This window comes from Triticum aestivum, chromosome 2D (assembly GCF_018294505.1).
Source record: "Triticum aestivum cultivar Chinese Spring chromosome 2D, IWGSC CS RefSeq v2.1, whole genome shotgun sequence".
NCBI classification, from domain to species: domain Eukaryota; kingdom Viridiplantae; phylum Streptophyta; class Magnoliopsida; order Poales; family Poaceae; genus Triticum; species Triticum aestivum.
Window position 1 is genome coordinate 198,866,383 of NC_057799.1, and position 15,183 is coordinate 198,881,565.

A 15,183-nucleotide genomic window follows, 5' to 3' on the forward strand; every position below is an offset into this window, starting at 1 on the left:
GAAAAATTTCTGAAAATTTTAGTAACTCCAAATAAAAGTGAATCAAACTCAACAAAATTGATAGCAACTACTCCCACAAGTGCCTAGAGACTATATCATGCATTAGAACTACTTGGGACCATATAAATTTGACATGCAAGCTCAAGAACAGGGTCACCTAAGCAGCAAAAATTTGCAATGAATAAAGCACTAGAACAAAAACTAATTGGACCATTGGAGGAGTCACATACCAAAGAACAATCCCCCAAAGCAGTTTCGTGAGTGGAGCTTTGAGCAAGGAGATCGAAAATCGCAGCAAAATGAGCTAGAACTCGTGCTTGAGCTGGTTGGTGATTTTTTTGGGAGGAAGAAGGAGTGTGTGGTGCTGGAATAAGTGGAGGGGAGCCACCATGGGCCCACGAGGCAGGGGGGCGCGCCCTGGACCCTCGTGGCCAGGTGCTTGCTCCCCCTGATGTGTTCTCAGTGCCAGATATTCTCAAATATTCCAGAAAAAATCATATTTCAATTTCGGGGCATTTGGAGAACTTCTATTTTGGGGGTATTTTTTATTGCACGGATAATTCAGAAAACAGACAAAAAAATACTATTTTTGCTTTATTTAATCTAAATAACAGAAAGTAAAAGGAGGGTACAGAAGGTTGTGCTTTCTAACTTCATCCATCTCATGCTCATCAAAAGGAATCCACTAACAAGGTTGATCAAGTCTTGTTAACAAACTCATTCCGAATAACATGGAACCGGAGAAATTTCGAATAACACTATGTTACCTCAACGGGGATATGCACGTCCCCAATAATAAGAATATCATATTTCTTCTTGACAGTAGGTAGAGGAAATTCAAAACCTCCAAAAATAATCGATGGAATTTTTCCAATAGAATTGATACTGTGGACTTGAGGTTGTTTCCTCGGAAAGTGTACCGTATGCTCATTACCATTAACATGAAAGGTGACATTGCCTTTGTTGCAATCAATAACAGCCCCTGCAGTATTCAAAAAGGGTCTTCCAAGAATAATAGACATACTATCGTCCTCGGGAATATCAAGAATAACAAAGTCCGTTAAAATAGTAACGTTTGCAACCACAACAGGCACATCCTCACAAATACCGACAGGTATAGCAGTTGATTTATCGGCCATTTGCAAAGATATTTCAGTAGGTGTCAACTTATTCAAATCAAGTCTACGATATAAAGAGAGAGGCATAACACTAACACCGGCTCCAAGATCACATAAAGCAGTTCTAACATAGTTTCTTTTAATGGAGCATGGTATAGTGGGTACTCCTGGATCTCCTAACTTCTTTGGTATTCCACCCTAAAAAGTACAATTAGCAAGCATGGTGGAAATTTCAGCTTCCGGCATCTTTCTTTTTTTGTAACAATATCCTTCATATACTTGGCATAAGGATTCATTTTGAGCATATCAGTTAAACGCATACGCAAAAAGATAGGTCTAATCATTTCAGCAAAGCGCTCAAAATCCTCATCATCCTTTTTCTTGGATGGCTTAGGAGGAAAAGGCATGGGTTTCTGAACCCAAGGTTCTCTTTCCTTACCGTGCTTCCTAGCAACAAAGTCTCTCTTATCATAACGTTGATTCTTTGATTGTGGGTTATCAAGATCAACAGCGGGTTCAATCTCTACATGATTGTCATTGCTAGGTTGAGTATCAACAGGAACATCATCATTAACATTATCACTAGGTTCATGTTCATTACCAGATTGTGTTTCAGCATCAGAAATAGAAATATCATTGGGATTCTCAGGTGTGTCAGCAACAGGTTCACTAGAAGCATGCAAAGTCCTATCATTTTTCTTTTTCTTCTTTTTAGAAGGACTAGGTGCATCTAAATTATTTCTCTGAGAATCCTGCTCAATTCTCTTAGGGTGGCCCTCAGGATACAAAGGTTCCTGAGTCACTTTACCCCCATCTAGTTGCAACTCTAACAGCAAAGTCATTATTCTTACTATTCAATTCATTGAGCAAATCATTCTGAGCTTTAAGCACTTGTTCTACTTGAGTGGTAACCATAGAAGCATGTTTACTAATGAGTTTAAGTTCACCTTTAACTCTAGACATATAATCACTCAAGTGTTCAATCATATAAGCATTGCGTTTTAACTCTTTACCAAAATAAGCATTGAAGTTTTCTTGCTTAACCATAAAATTATCAAACTCATCCAAACATTGGCTAGCAAACTTAGTAGGAGGGATTTCAGCTTTATCATATCTATAGAGAGAGTTTACCTTTACTACCTGTGTCGGGTTATCAAGACCGTGTGTTTCTTCAATAGGTGATGAATTAAGACCATGTATTTCTTCAACGGGAGGTAAATTCTTAACATCTTCAGCTTTTATACCTTTTTCTTTCATAGATTTCTTTGCCTCCTGCATATCTTCAGGACTGAGAAATAGAACACCCCTTTTCTTCGGAGTTGGCTTAGGAGTTGGTTCAGGAAGTGTCCAATTATTTTCATTTGTCAACATATTATTCAATAGAATTTCAGCTTGATCAACAGTTCTTTCCCTGAAAACACAACCAGCACAACTATCCAGGTGGTCTCTGGAAGCATCGGTTAGTCCATTATAAAAGATATCAAGTATTTCATTTTTCTTGAGAGGATGATCAGGCAAAGCATTAAGTAATTGGAGAAGCCTCCCCCAAGCTTGTGGGAGACTCTCTTCTTCAATTTGCACAAAATTATATATTTCCCTTAAAGCAGCTTGTTTCTTATGAGCAGGGAAATATTTAGCAGAGAAGTAATAAATCATATCCTGGGGACTACGCACACAACCAGGATCAAGAGAATTAAACCATATCTTAGCATCACCTTTTAATGAGAACGGAAATATTTTAAGGATATAATAGTAGCGAGTTTTCTCATCATTAGTGAACAGGGTGGCTATATCATTTAATTTAGTAAGATGTGCCACAACAGTTTCAGATTCATAGCCATAGAAAGGATCAGATTCAACCAAAGTAATTATATCAGGGTCGACAGAGAATTCATAATCCTTATCAGTAACAAAGATAGGTGAAGTAGCATAAGCAGGATCATATTTCATTCTAGCATTCAGAGATTTTTGTTTCAGCTTAGCTAATAATTTCTTAAGATCACTTCTATCATTGCAAGCAAGAAAGTCTCTAGCAGTTTCTTCATCCATAACATAACCCTCAGGCACAACAGGCAATTCATATCTAGGGGGAGAATCTTCATCATCACTTTCATCAATATTATCAGTTTCAATAATTTCATTCTCTCTAGCCCTAGCAAGTTGTTCATCAAGAAATTCACCTAGTGGCACAGTAGTATCAAGCATAGAAGTAGTTTCATCATAAGTATCATGCATAGCAGAAGTGGCATCATCAATAACATGCGACATATCAGAATTAATAGCAGAAGCAGGTTTAGGTGTCGCAAGCTTACTCAAAACAGAAGGTGAATCAAGTGCAGAGCTAGATGGCAGTTCCTTACCTCCCCTCGTAGTTGAGGGATAAATTTTAGTTTTCTCGTCTTTCAAGTTCCTCATAGTGACCAGCAGATATAAATCCCAAGTGACTCAAAGAATAGAGCTACGCTCCCCGGCAATGGCGCCAGAAAATAGTCTTGATAACCCACAAGTATAGGGGATCGCAACAGTTTTCGAGGGTAGAGTATTCAACCCAAATTTATTGATTCGACACAAGGGGAGCCAAAGAATATTCTCAAGTATTAGCAGTTGAGTTGTCAATTCAACCACACCTGGATAACTTAATATCTGCAGCAAAGTATTTAGTAGCAAAGTAGTATGATAGTAGTGATAACGGTAGCAAAAGTAATTTTTTTGGGTTTTGTAGTGATTGTAACAGTAGCAACGGAAAAGTAAATAAGCGAAGAACAATATGTGAAAAGCTCGTAGGCATTGGATCGGTGATGGAGAATTATGCCGGATGCGATTATTCATGCAACAGTTATAACATAGGGTGACACAGAACTAGCTCCAATTCATCAATGTAATGTAGGCATGTATTCCGAATATAGTCATACGTGCTTATGGAAAAGAACTTGCATGACATCTTTTGTCCTACCCTCCCGTGGCAGCGGGGTCCTATTGGAAACTAAGGGATATTAAGGCCTCCTTTTAATAGAGTACCGGACCAAAGCATTAACACATAGTGAATACATGAACTCCTCAAACTACGGTCATCACCGGGAGTGGTCCCGATTATTGTCACTTCGGGGTTGCCGGATCATAACACATAGTAGGTGACTATAGACTTGCAAGATAGGATCAAGAACTCACATATATTCATGAAAACATAATAGGTTCAGATCTGAAATCATGGCACTCGGGCCCTAGTGACAAGCATTAAGCATAGCAAAGTCATAGCAACATCAATCTCAGAACATAGTGGATACTAGGGATCAAACCCTAACAAAACTAACTCGATTACATGATAAATCTCATCCAACCCATCACCGTCCAGCAAGCCTACGATGGAATTACTCACGCACGGCGGTGAGCATCATGAAATTGGTGATGGAGGATGGTTGATGATGACGATGGCGACGGATTCCCCTCTCCGGAGCCCCGAACGGACTCCAGATCAGCCCTCCCGAGAGAGATTAGGGCTTGGCGGCGGCTCCGCATCGTAAAACGCGATGAATCTTTCTCTCTGATTTTTTTCTCCCCGAACGTGAATATATAGAGTTGGAGTTGAGGTCAGTGGAGCTCCAGGGGGCCCACGAGGCAGGGGCGCGCCCAGGGGGGCAGGCGCGCCTCCCACCCTCGTGGACAGGGTGTGGGCCCCCTGGCCTTGATTCTTTCACTAGTATTTTTTTATTATTTCCAAAAGTAATCTCCGTGAAGTTTCAGGTCATTCCAAGAACTTTTATTTCTGCACAAAAATAACACCATGGCAATTCTGCTGAAAACAGCGTCAGTCCGGGTTAGTTCCATTCAAATCATGCAAGTTAGAGTCCAAAACAAGGGCAAAAGTGTTTGGAAAAGTAGATGCGTTGGAGACGTATCAAGCACTCCTACGGTATCTGGGAGTTGCACAATCTCATGGTCTAAGGAAATGATACTAGACATTAGAAAAGCTCTAGCAAACGAACTACACGATCTTGTGCTATGCTTAAGATTGGATCTTGTCCATCACATCATTCTCCTAATGATATGATCCCGTTATCAACGACATCCAATGTCCATGGTCAGGAAATCATAACTATCTATTGATCAACGAGCTAGTCAACCAGAGGCTTACTAGGGATATGGTGTGGTCTATGTATTCACACATGTATTACGGTTTCCGGTTAATACAATTATAGCATGAACAATAGACAATTATCATGAACAAGGAAATATAATAATAACCATTTTATTATTGCCTCTAGGGCATATTTCCAAGAAATGTGTGTCCTTGGGTGCTTGTTTAGGTCCCATGCAAGAAATGGGAATGAATTTCAAACACAGGGCACTACCGATTGTCTGCAAAACATTGAGATACTTTGTTTTTAAATTCTAGTAAATCCAAATCTCGTCTGAAATTCATGAACCTTGGCATGCTATCATGGAATGGCACCGGACATGCTGTGGTATTTTTCGTGTCCATTTTGAGAGAAGGCGCACTCGAATAACAGCCAACAAAGGCATTTTAAAGAAATAACTGCCACTTTAATATCTCAAACATTTGTATAATTCAAATCATGTGCGTTTTGTTAACCATTCACGTGACACCACGTGTCTTGGTTTTAATGGCCATAGGAGGTGACGTGCGGACAGCTGCTTGACTGAACGGGAGGCGTGCGAGCGCAGTCCGGTGTGCAGGCTGACCGAGAGGCGTGCAAGCTATCCTCCAATGCACAGGCTCACCGGGAAGCCTGCAAGTTGTACGCTGCGCGGGCTCACTGGGAAGCGAGCCCTTTGACTTCCATGGTCGTCTGCCTTGCTCGCATCCTCTCCATTAATGGCGCCCGAGCCGCTGTTTAATACGGGCGGCCTTACTATTCACCTCCCATTCCCCTTCCTCCCGCAGACCTCCACCAACGCCATGGCGCAGAAGGATCATCTGCCACTAGTCTTCAAGTTTGGTGAAGTCGACTCCGAGGCGGACGAGATAGAAAATAAGGAGGAATGGGGCCTCATGGACATGGCCCTGAACGAGCTGGCCGCGGCAGTTGCTGCCCCCGCTCCCGTGCCAGCTCCCATCCTCGCGCCCGCGCTAGCGACCATCCCCGTAACATTGACGGGCTGGTCGCCGAGCACTATCGCAGAGCTGGAAGCCGTTGGCGTCAGCGAGGTCTCCGCGGACCCGCGCGAGCTCGTGTATATGCCAGCGCCAGTGCCCGTGCACGCACCTCCACCCACCGTGACGCCGGTCCCCGTGCGTTTGGTTGCACCCGCCGCGCTCGTGCCCGTGCGCGCCCCCCTCAGCGGCATGGGATGCCGCCGTCGACCGCTACCTCTCAGTGCTGCCAGTTGCCGTCCTCTCGTGCCCCGCCCGTCGATCGCGCGACGACATGATGTTTGATTTCCAAGTGAAGAACATTTTGTGCTGCCTTGAAGACTTCAACAACGGCATCCCGGAGGACGACAACAACGACGACGGCGCGGCACGCCGCCTCCGCCGACGCCGAAATAGTTTTTTTGGGGTTTAATACTGTATCTTGAACATATGAATATAAATTCGTAGTGTGACTGAATTAAAGATATGGTTTGAATGAACTTGCATTTCTCTCTCTTAATGTACAGACTTATCAAACGATTTTCTTTTGAAAAAAAACATCAATGGTTTTTAAATGTAAAACACTCATCGCAAACATTGTAGTTAGAACATGCGTATGCAAACCGACAGCTTCCCCATGAAGCCAAGGGAAAATTTGTTGAGCAGGATTTGTGCAGCTCTTGCGCAAACGTTTTAGATATAACACCCGTATGCAAAGTGAGAGCTATGGTCTTCCCCCTTAAGTCAAGGGAAAATTCACAGTGCAGGATTTGTGCATCTCTTCAACGCAAACGGTTCAGATTGAATACGGTATGCAAAGGCACACTTCGGTGCTAAGCCAAGAGAAAATGTGTCGAGCAGGATTTGTACATCCCTTCAACGCAAACGGTTGTTTTGGATGACCCGTGTGCAACCGCGTACAGACAAATTGATAAGATTTGCATCTGTCATATTGGGTATATTGCCATTTGTCAAACTAGAAAGATTGACATTTGTTGATCTAGTAACATTGCCATTTGTCAACCTTGTAATACTGTGATTTGTCAAAATATGCTGCTAAAAATCACTAGCACTACCTAATTTTTGCAACTAAAATTCAGTAATTAAGCATAGATTTCATTCATAGATTAAGCAGTCATTCTTTATACAAACAGTTCAACTCGACAGCTGAACTGGCCAAACTTTTCCCCAATTGTTGCCAACCATGTACTGAAATAGTTAGTTCAACTATATATACTAGCTAATTTTAAGTACGTTGTACAGTTCCACCACATCTATAGTCAGATGAACTGAACAAAATAGCCCCTAAATACTACTGCTACGGAGGGGCTTTGTACTACTTTTGGCAGCCTCTCCTCTGCCGAGCACGCTCTGTAAGAGGCAGAGGAGGAGGAGCCTACCGATGAGCTGGACAACTGCAATACGGTGCATGCCGTTGTTGGACCTTCAGCGACGCTCACCTCGAATGCCCTCTACCACTCCAGACGACCCCTCTCGAAGTGATGGTTCTCCTTGTAGATCTCCTGATTCCTCACTTCTGAGGCGACGTGTGCCGCGGCCACGGCGGCGGTAAGGCTCTTTGCATGCTCGACGAGGCGCTCCTCCTCCTCCCGCAGGAACTCGTTGTAGCGCGCAAGGTCGTTAACGCACGTGCGGGCCTCCACCTCCACCTCCCGCATTCAGACGGCGGTGGCGGAGCGGGTGATGACCCCGGCAGTGGACGGTGGGCTGGCGGCCATGGCGGTCGATGATGGGGTGGCGGCCACGACCACCACATCCTGCATTCGAGCCCGGTGTCGGAGCGGGTGATGGCCACGGTGGCCGGCAGTGGGGTGGCGGCCACGACGGGCACCTCCCACCTTTGGGCTGCAGTGGTGGAGCGGGTGATGGCCCTGACTTTCAATGGTGGTGTGGCGGCAATGGCGGCCGGCAACAGCTGCCGACGGGCAACGGCGGCGGAGCATGTGGTGGGTGTTCCGCGCACACCCAACAGGGACGCCACACGCACTACACTACGTCAGGGACTGCGCCGCCGCCGCGGTGTAGCCTCCCAGTTGGAGTTGTCCTCTGATAATGGCGGAGTGGTTGAGCGACAATGACAGACCGGTGCCATTGGCGATTGTGGGAGAAGCAGGCGATATAAGCTACAGGGAGGGAGGGGAAAATGCGACGTAGGACTCGCCGGCCGTGAGGGTTTATATAGCAGGCCGGTAAGCATTGGGATTGTGGGGGATTTCACCGAGTCGGGCGGGAAGCTTGCACGGGAACCTGCGAGGTTGCGTAGGAACGGGCTCACCGACGATTCATTGGCGCCACTTCGAGCCACCGTTTGGCCAAAAGAACACCCCCGCGCGCTACGCAAGCTTGCGTTGTAAGCCGTATGTGGCAGCGGGGTGACAAGACGTGCGAGAGGAGGACGAAAGGCCACGTAGACATATGGTTAATAAAAAAGTTTGCGATTTAATTACCTACTATACCCCCATCCTAGTTTATAAGTAGGATTTAGTTACTAAAATACGAATGCATGTCGCCAAAGATTATATAGTTGGATTCGTATTTGAACATAGTTTCCAAGTATATAATTTTTATAACATGCATTAACATTTTGTTGGTTAAATTTAAGGGCAAAGTATGACACAGAATATAAAAGGGACTAATAGACCAAGATGGAGGTAGTAGCACACGGCCGCTCTCTACGCAGCGACGCAACTGTTGGTCGGCTTGTAGGCGACCATTTCCTGCGCGTTCAACTGCTCTATGAGTGTGGTTGCTTGCAGTTGAGGCGGCCGCGGCGCGCTGTGCTCATGTCCCGCCGCGCGTGCCCTGCTCTCGCGTCCCTTTGGGCGCTCTGCCCTTGTCCCTCCATGCGCGCTGCCAGTATTTGGGGCCGGCGCACGATCATGCACGTTCGTGTGCATGCGGTTGCACCAGGCGCGGTGCGATGATGCAGTTACCCGCTGCAAAAACTGCCATGCGGACGCGCCGAGAATCCAGGCCGCTCGGCCCCCGTTTATTCCTGCGGCCATTTGCCTTCATCTCTCGCACCACACGACATAATAAGCACATCCACGACGACACATACAGAGAGGACATCCAACGGTTCCAATGGCACTCCCAGCGGCCGACGATGACAACGGCATGCAGTTCACCACGCATCACGTAGTGGACACCCACGTGAGGGGAAGGACCTCTCGGTGGTGTACACGAATGATCCGGTCTCGATGGAGAGCTCCATCCAAACTATGGAGCAGTTGCTTGCTGAGGACAAGTACCAAGTGGTTGGCTTCGACCTCGTGTACACCATCAGTCGTGCCGGGCACGATCAGAAGGTTGTCGTCGCCTAGTTGTGCATGCGACGTGGCGTCCTCGTCTACCACTACCACCTGCCCACAAGGCCTTGCGAGCGTTTCTCCAGGTTTTGAAGGAAATATGCCCTAGAGGCAATAATAAAGTTGTTATTTATATTTCCTTATATCATGATAAATGTTTATTATTCATGCTAGAATTGTATTAACCGGAAACTTAGTACATGTGTGAATACATAGACAAACAGAGTGTCCCTAGTATGCCTCTACTTGACTAGCTTGTTAATCAAAGATGGTTAAGTTTCCTAACCATAGACATGTGTTGTCATTTGATAAATGGGATCACATCATTAGAGAATGATGTGATGGACAAGAACCATCCCTTAGCTTAGCATAAATGATCGTTTAGTTTTATTGCTATTGCTTTCATCATGACTTATACATGTTCCTCTGACTATGAGATTATGCAACTCCCGAATACCGGAGGAGCACCTTGTGTGCTATCAAATGTCACAACGTAACTCGGTGATTATAAAGATGCTCTACAGGTGTCTCCGATGGTGTTTGTTAAGTTGGCATAGATCGAGATTAGGATTTGTCACTCCGTGTATCGGAGAGGTATCTCTGGGCCCTCTCGGTAATGCTCACCACTATAAGCCTTGTAAGCAATGTGACTAATGAGTTAGTTGGGGGATGATGCATTACGAAACGAGTAAAGAGACTTGCCGGTAAAGAGATTGAACTAGGTATGATGATACCGACGATCGAATCTCGGGCAAGTAACATACCGATGACAAAGGGAACAACGTATGTTGTTATGCGGTTTGACCGATAAAGATCTTCGTAGAATATGTAGGAGCCAATATGAGCATCCAGGTTCCTCTATTGGTTATTGACCAGAGATGTGTCTCGGTCATGTCTACATAGTTCTCGAACCCGTAGGGTCCGCACGCTTAACGTTCGATGACAATTTGTATTATGAGTTATGTGATTTGTATACCGAAGTTTGTTCGGAGTCCTGGATGAGATCACGGACATGACGAGGAGTCTCGAAATGGTCGAGACATAAATATTGATATATTGGAAGGTTATGTTTGGACACCGGAATGGTTTCAGAAAGGTTCGGATATTTTCCGGAGTACCGGGGGTTACCGGACCCCCCCCAGGGAGTTAATGGGCCTTCATGGGCCCTAGTGGAGAGAGGAGGCGGCGGCCCGGTGGAGGCGCGTGCCCCCCAAGCCCAAACAGAATTGGACTAGGGTTGGGGTGCCCTTTCCTTCTCTCCTCCTCCTCCTTCCCTCCTTCTCCTAGTGGGAATAGGAAAGGGGGGCGAATCCTACTTGGACCGGGAGACCAAGTAGGACTCCCCCATGGCGCGCCCCCCCTTGGGCCGGCCACTTCTCCTCCCCCCTTTATATACGTGGGAGGGGGCACCCCAAAGACACACCAAGCCTTCTCTTAGCCGTGTGCGGTGCCCCCCTCCACAGTTACACACCTCGGTCGTATCGTCGTAGTGCTTAGGCGAAGCCCTGCGCCGGCAACTTGATCATCACCGTCGCCACGCCGTCGTGCTGACGGAACTCTCCCTCGTCCTCAATTGGATCAAGAGATCGAGGGACGTCATCGAGCTGAACGTGTGCTGAACGCGGAGGTGTCGTATGTTCGGTGCTTGGATCGGTTGGATTGCGAAGATGTTCGACTACATCAACCGCGTTACTAAATGCTTCCGCTTTAGGTCTACGAGGATACGTGGACACACTCTCCCCGCTCGTTGTTATGCATATCCTAGATAGATCTTGCATGATCATAGGTAGAATTTTGAAATACTGTGTTCCCCAATAGTGGCATCCGATCCAGGTCTATGCGTAGATGTTATATGCACGAGTAGAACACAATGAGTTGTGGGTGATAGTAGTCATACTGCTTACCAACAACGTCTTACTTCAATTCGGCGGTATTGTTGGATGAAGCGCCCGGGACCGACATTACATGACCGCGTTTATGAGACTAGTTCTACCGACGTGCTTCGCACACAGGTGGCTAGCGGGTGTCTGTTTCTCCAACTTTAGTTGAATCGAGTTTGACTACGCCCGGTCCTTGTTGAAGGTTAAAACAGCACACTTGACAAAAAATCGTTGTGGTTTTGATGCGTAGGTAAGAACGGTTCTTGCTAGAGGCCCGTAGCAGCCATGTAAAACTTGCTACAGCAAAGTAGAGGACGTCTAACTTGTTTTTGCAGGGCTTGTTGTGATGTGATATGGTTAAGACGTGATGATATATAAATTATTGTATGAGATAATCATGTTTTCTAAAAGTTAACGACAACTCGCACAAGATGATGATGGCCAGATCATATCACTTATTTTGATTGCATGTGATGTTTATCCTTTATGCATCTTATTTTTCTTAGTACGGCGGTATCATTATAAGATGATCTCTCACTAAATTTCAAGGTATAAGTGTTCTCCCTGAGTATGCACCGTTGCTACAGTTCATCGTGCCGAGACACCACGTGATGATCGGGTGTGATAAGCTCTACGTTCACATACAACGGGTGCAAGCCAGTTTTGCACACGCGGAATACTCGGGTTAAACTTGATGAGCCTAGCATATGCAGATATGGCCTCAGAACACTGAGACCGAAAGGTCGAACGTGAATCATATAGTAGATATGATAAACATAGTGATGTTCACCATTAAAAACTACTCCATCTCACGTGATGATCGGACATGGTTTAGTTGATTTGGATCACGTGATCATTTAGATGAAAAGAGGGATGTCTATCTAAGTGGGAGTTCTTAAGTAATATGATTAATTGAACTTTAATTTATCATGAACTTAGTACCTGATAGTATTTTGCATGTCTATGTTATTATAGATCAATGGCCTGTGCTACCGTCCCTTTGAATTTTAATGCATTCCTAGAGAAAGCTAAGTTGAAAGATGAATGTAGCAATTACACGGACTGGGTCTGTAACTTGAGGATTATCCTCATTGCTGCACAGAAGAATTACATCCTGGAAGCACCGCTAGGTGCAAGACCTGCTGCAGGAGCAACTCCAGATGTTATGAACGTCTGGCAGAGCAAAGCTGATGAGTACTCGATAGTTCAGTGTGCCATGCTTTACGGCTTAGAACCGGGACTTCAACGATGTTTTGAACGTCATGGATCATATGAGATGTTACAGGAGTTGAAGTTAATATTTCAAGCAAATGCCCGAATTGAGAGATATGAAGTCTCCAATAAGTTCTACAGCTGCAAGATGGAGGAGAATAGTTCTGTCAGCGAACATATACTCAGAATGTCTGGGTACCACAACCACTTGACTCAACTGGGAGTTAATCTTCCTGATGATAGTGTCATTGACAGAGTTCTTCAATCACTGCCACCAAGCTACAAAAGCTTCGTGATGAACTATAATATGCAAGGGATGGATAAGACAATTCCTGAGCTCTTCGCAATGCTAAAGGCTGCGGAGGTAGAAATCAAGAAGGAGCATCAAGTGTTGATGGTTAACAAGACCACTAGTTTCAAGAAAAAGGGCAAAGGGAAGAAGGGGAACTTCAAGAAGAACGGCAAGCAAGTTGCTGCTCAAGTGAAGAAGCCCAAGTCTGGACCTAATCATGAGACCGAGTGCTTCTACTGCAAAGGGACTGGTCACTAGAAGCGGAACTGCCCCAAGTATTTGGCGGATAAGAAGGATGGCAAAGTGAAAGGTATATTTGATATACATGTTATTGATGTGTACCTTACTAATGCTCGTAGTAGCGCCTAGGTATTTGATACTGGTTCTGTTGCTCATATTTGCAACTCGAAACAGGGGCTACAGATTAAACGAAGATTGGCTAAGGACGAGGTGACGATGCGCGTGGGAAATGGTTCCAAAGTCGATGTGATCGCCCTCGGCACGCTACCTCTACATCTACCTTCGGGGTTAGTTTTAGACCTGAATAATTGTTATTTGGTGCCAGCGTTAAGCATGAACATTATATCTGGATCTTGTTTGATGTGAGACGGTTATTCATTTAAATCAGAGAATAATGGTTGTTCTATTTATATGAGTAATATCTTTTATGGTCATGCACCCTTGATGAGTGGTCTATTTTTGTTGAATCTCGATAGTAGTGATACACATATTCATAGTATTGAAGCCAAAAGATATAAGTTTAATAATGATAGTGCAACTTATTTGTGGCACTGCCGTTTAGGTCATATTGGTGTAAAGCGCATGAAGAAACTCCATGCTGATGGGCTTTTGGAATCACTTGATTATGAATCACTTGATGCTTGCGAACCATGCCTCATGGGCAAGATGACTAAGACTCCGTTCTCTGGAACAATGGAGCGAGCAACAGACTTGTTAGAAATAATACATACTGATGTATGCGGTCCGATGAGTGTTGAGGCTCGAGGCGGGTATTGTTATTTTCTGACCTTCGCTGATGATTTGAGCAGATATGGGTATATCTACTTGATATAGCATAAGTTTCAATTTTTTGAAAAGTTCAAAGAATTTTAGAGTGAAGTGGAAAATCATCGTAACAAGAAAATAAAGTTTCTATGTTCTTACCGTGGAGGTGAATATTTGATTTATGAGTTTGGTCTTCATTTGAAATAGTGTGGAATAGTTTCGCAACTCACGCCACCTAGAACACCACAGCGTAATGGTGTTTCCGAACGTTGTAATCGTACTTTATTGGATATGGTGCGATCTATGATGTCTCTTACTGATTTACCGCTATTGTTTTGGGGTTATGCTTTAGAGACGGCTGCATTCACGTTAAATAGGGCACCATCTAAATCCGTTGAGACGACACCATATGAACTATGGTTTGGCAAGAAACCCAAGTTGTCATTTCTTAAAGTTTGGGGCTGTGATGATTATGTGAAAAAGCTTCAACCTGATAAACTCGAATCCAAATCGGAGAAATGTGTCTTCATAGGATACCCAAAGGAGACTGTTGGGTACACCTTCTATCACAGATCCGAAGGCAAGATATTCGTTGCTAAAAATGGATCCTTTCTAGAGAAGGTGTTTCTCTCGAAAGAAGTGAGTGGGAGGAAAGTAGAACTTGATGAGGTAATTGTACCTTCTCCCGAATTGGAAAGTAGTTCATCATAGAAATCAGTTCCAGTGATTCCTACACCAATCAGCGAGGAAGCTAATGATGATGATCATGAAACTTCACATCAAGTTACTACTGAACCTCGTAGGTCAACCAGAGTAAGATCCGCACCAGAGTGGTATGGTAATCCTGTTCTGGAGGTCATGTTACTTGACCATGACGAACCTACGAACTATGAGGAAGCGATGATGAGCCCAGATTCTGTGAAATGGCTCGAGGCCATGAAATCTGAGATGGGATCCATGTATGAGAACAAAGTGTGGACTTTGGTTGACTTGCCCGATGATCGGCAAGCAATAGAGAATAAATGGATCTTCAAGAAGAAGACCTACGCTGACGGTAATGTTACTGTCTACAAAGCTCGACTTGTTGCGAAAGGTTTTCAACAAGTTCAAGGAGTTGACTACGATGAGACCTTCTCACCCGTAGCGATGCTTAAGTCTGTCCGAATCATGTTAGCAATTGCCGCATTTTATGATTATGAAATTTGGCAAATGGATGTCAAAACTGCATTCCTTAATGGATACCTTAAAGAAGAGT